This window comes from Olea europaea, chromosome 11, assembly GCF_002742605.1.
Source record: "Olea europaea var. sylvestris chromosome 11, O_europaea_v1, whole genome shotgun sequence".
Taxonomy (NCBI): Eukaryota; Viridiplantae; Streptophyta; class Magnoliopsida; order Lamiales; family Oleaceae; genus Olea; species Olea europaea.
The window spans coordinates 13207917-13212279 of record NC_036247.1 but is presented as its reverse complement, the minus strand read 5'-3'; the positions used below and the strand labels follow the sequence as shown (position 1 = coordinate 13212279).

The 4363-nt window shown below is 33.3% G+C and overlaps 1 long non-coding RNA gene across 4 annotated transcripts; it reads left to right on the top strand.

The window, feature by feature from the left end:
- The first annotated feature begins 1086 nt into the window (after positions 1-1086).
- Positions 1087-4031, top strand: LOC111403456. Of its 4 annotated transcripts, none has more exons than XR_002704474.1 (8): positions 1087-1282; positions 1380-1448; positions 1791-1884; positions 2077-2127; positions 2279-2439; positions 2576-2658; positions 3251-3660; positions 3759-4031. It is a non-coding gene; the product is annotated as an uncharacterized LOC111403456 (long non-coding RNA). The 4 variants fall into 4 exon arrangements; XR_002704475.1 differs by having other exon boundaries at positions 1361-1448; XR_002704473.1 differs by having other exon boundaries at positions 1088-1448.
- The last annotated feature ends 332 nt before the right edge of the window (positions 4032-4363 follow it).

Sequence of the window (4363 nt, the reverse complement as noted above, 5' to 3'; positions counted from 1 at the left end):
TTATCAATGATTTATCAAACCACATTTAATTCTTTTTTTTTTTTTTGGGTAATACTACATATACATCAGGTTGTTCATAACGTTGTCCAACCTCCTCACATGGAGGGGTATTCATTTCAATTAAAATATAATTTATTTGAAGTAGGTCTCCCTCCATATGAGAGAAGTGGACAACGTTATGGACATGACATTATGTACAAGTAGCATATTCCATTTTTCTTTTGCTCATTTTGTGTTTTCGCTGCGCATGAAGGGTATTAATTTTCCCCAACAAATATTCCTATTGAGTATGATTGAACTTAGTAACCAAGGTGAGTTTGCTTCTTTGACCAAAAGATCCTGACTGAATTTAGACGTCAACATAAACAATGTAAACACGTTTTCTCTCCTATGAAGTTTTTAGTTTAAAATCCAAACTAACATTTGAAAAATAAGCATAAATATTCCATATTGGGTTAGAATTTTAGAGAGAAAAGTTGGTTCAAAATGTCGTTATCTTTATAAAATAAAAGTATAAAAATTGTGAAGATATAATCTTAGCTCTTCAAGAAATTACAGGTTCGATTAATATGCTATCCCTTGCACCTCCATATTTCAATAAAATATATTGCACATAGAAGTAAAGAAAGAGCTGTCAATCAGTCATGTATGTGTTAGAGAGAGAAACTCTCAACTTTAATGAGAGAAATACTCACTAAAGTTGTCCCTTGTTTTCGTGAGCTCACTGAAATTGTTCGATTTGCCTCCAATACTTGGTAATGCCAAATTTAGCATTATAGATTTTGTTAAAATCTGCCCAGATCCAAGATTTAACTTTGAAGAATCTCGAGTTTCTTGAAGGTTTAAAGACTGGCCAAAATGGTGTTGCAATGGTCTGCCAAAAAGACGTTGCAATGGCCTTGAAAGTTTCAAGTTTTTCAGCTACTCTTGGAAGATTTGAAAAGGTCAGCAGGTCATATGCATTTTTCACTACAACATTTTCTACTTTTTATAACATTTAATCATAGCATTCTTTTTAAAAATACTATTAATTAAATAAATATTATACTTTATTGAATATAATAGCGTTCAGCCTGCTTATAATTAACTGTCTGTCCAATTTTTCACATGCACTCCCATCTCCCATCACTTTAACCCTTTCTTTTCCTTTATCTTTCTCTGCCACCGCATCAAATCCATTGCCTCTCGCCGATAAAACTCTCTAATTTCATCAAATTTTGGGCATTTTTCTAAACGCTTGCTCAAAGTTAAGTGGATTTGAGTCCTACAAGTCATCTTCAAGGTTTGCCCAATTTCTTACTATTCCTGCGATTGTCATTTCCTTCATCCTTGGCAAACAAAATCCTAATTGTGGGAATAGGTTTTCATTCACCGTGAAGATTGCAGGAAGAGTGAACAGGTTGCTCACCTCGTGCCGACAGATTGCAGAAGGGTTTTGAATCTTTTCTGTAAGCGGCCGATTTCTTATTGTGCAGTGATTTAATTGTGAAATAGGAATTTTGGATTGTATGTATATTTTTTTTTTTAAAGAAAGAAAATTTCTTTTATTGCTTAGTTGTTCTCACTTCTCCAATTGGGTTTAATTTCTTTATAAGTTTTGCATTTGTGTGTAGCGTCCATTTAATTTCTGATTTTGAGTCCAACCTTTGTTTCCCCCCCAACTTTCTAGGAGTTTTCACTTAAAAGTGTGTAGCGTGCATTCCTTGATTTTCCTCTTCGTGATGTGGGTCAGCATCCAATCTCAATTATGTAACTCAATTTCTTTATGTATTGCGCGAGTGTGCAATTAGGTTCTGCTAATATTTGAGAGAATGGTTATTGGTGTGGGATTTGATTGCGACCCAATGATTTTTCACAGCAGATGAAAAAGGAATATGGATTATGGTGAGTCAAACTTCTGGGAAAAAAAACTTTTCCATCTTTTTGAGTATGTATAACTTGATATAAATTTATAAGCAGAAATAAGCATTCATATGTATGCATGCTAAAAATCATCTAACATCTTTGGTTGATTATTTGTATGTAACAAGTTTATTTAAGTTATTATCATGTCCCTTACTTAATCTCTAACAACAGGCACAGAACTTGAAGCTCATTCCATTATGTAGCAGATTATGTCTTCTATTGGTACGTATCATACTTTCCCGTTTTGTTCATATTAAGGATGATCAAGTAGCTTATCTGAAGAATCTTATATTATGTATTTTTGAGTTTGGTATCTATGGTACTATGCAATTTTTGTTACTCCCTCAACACTCTTCTGTGTTTTCATTCACAGTTCAAGAAAGAAGGGTACCAGTCTCACGTATTAAGCTGTTTGTCTGCATAAGAAAATATTGAAATTAATTGGTCCTATTTGGTTTTGTCATCTTCAAGAATTTCTTTAAGATTCCTTGATGAGAGAAAATGGCAACTTCGAATTCAAGATATAGTTCACAGGTGCTTTGCCTGCTTCTCTTCTTCAATTTCACGGGTTGCAAACTAAATGAAAAATCGTTAATCAGGACCAGAGAGTACGATATTGAACTTAAACAAAATTCATTGGCTGATGCTTATAAAGTGTTTGATTATGCAGTTGAGAGCAAGTGCTTGACTGATGTTACTACATACACGATATTTAGAGAGCACTTCAGTGGTTGAGTAAAGCTAGAGAACAAGGTATTGTTGTTTCGTTTGAATATCCAGTACTACTTTTTTTCGAATGTTTTGAACTCCATAGCCTTATTCATTCATTTACAGTTCATGTATGCCAGTAAATGTATTTGGTATTCTTGTTCGAATGCGCTCCTCATTTTGGGAAAATTGGATTCAATATTAACTAGTTGTGATCTCATAAGGTTAGCAATTAATTAGAGACTTCTTCCCATGCTCATGAATCTCATAAGGATTGCTATTAATTCTAAATAATTATATGAAAAAGGTTGAGATGTTTTCTTAACAATGGTGAGAGATCCCCTTTCAACTGCTAATTGATGGAGAATCTCATGACTTTATGGCTTACTAAGATTTATAAAGCCATGTGTTATGAAAACTAATTTTACCCATTTGAATGGGAGCAGAGTATATGCTATTGGCAAGTCATGTAAAGCTTCACATTCTTTAGTTGCCTCTTAAGCTTTTTTTCTTCCTCTTATAATGGTTGTTCCTTTGAATAGTTATGTCCAGTAAGAGAAATAGAAGTTATACTACGAACAATGTAAAGCGAAAAAATTTAGTCTCGTGTTCTAATGTTTTTATTTCTCTGGCTAAGATTTCTAGAGTTTCTCTACATGGAGACCAATGTGGAAATGCAGATTGCATTGATATTGGCAGTCAACCAAAGGATTTGAGCATTGCCATTCTTTCCCCTGATCTTGCCTTGGTGTCAATTGAAACTGGAGATGTCCTCCTGCGCGGTGCAAATGTCTTGTCTACCACTAATCTTGGATTCGTTGTAACAGCATGTACCATTGCGCCTGATGGAACAGGGGCAATTGTGGGCAGTCAAGATGGGAAGTTGCATGTATATTCCATCACAGGTGATATTCTGAGAGGCAGTACTTAAAAAAATCGGGTGGCAATCACTGTCATTCGCTACTCTCCAGATGTTTCCATGTTTCCACGTTTGCATTAGCAGATGCTAATCAAGAAGCTGTTGTCTGGGACCGTACTTCCCATGAGGTATCGAATAGTCATCCCTACTATTCGTTGACTTTTTTTGCCATGTATTACTTATTATAAAGAAAGTCACTTGTTAATATTGTCTGATGTCTTGGCAGTATTACTTCCCGTGAGGTATCGAATATATAGTCATCCCTATTATTGAATGATTTCCAGGCTCCTCCATTGCAAAAGATGGTTTGACGGATGTCTTCTCCAAACTTGTTGCAAGAGTTCAAGAAATATTGTCTTTTCAAGTATTGCAATTAATATTTGATATGAAGACGAAACATAATTAGATTTCTCTATTGAATAGCCGCACTTGTGTATTTCTGCAAGACAATATTGATGAATGTGTTGGAATTTATTATTGGTCGCGTTATTGTTGTTCATGTTTTTAGTATTGAATATTTACATTTGATAATCAAAGAATTAGGAATGCTATGTAATATGTATATATTACAATCAAAAAATGCTATTAAAAATAATAAATTATATTCAAAAATGCTATAAATATTAAAAATTATGATGAAAAAGAATGTTATAGAAGACATAACATGACGATTAAAAAATGCTATTAAAGCTAAAATTATGACAACAAAATGCTATCGAATTAAAAAAGAATGCTATAAATATTAAAACCATGACAATAATAAAATGCTATGTAAAAGTTTTTATAACACTTTATGATAGCATTTTTAAAATGTTATAATAAAGGTATGAT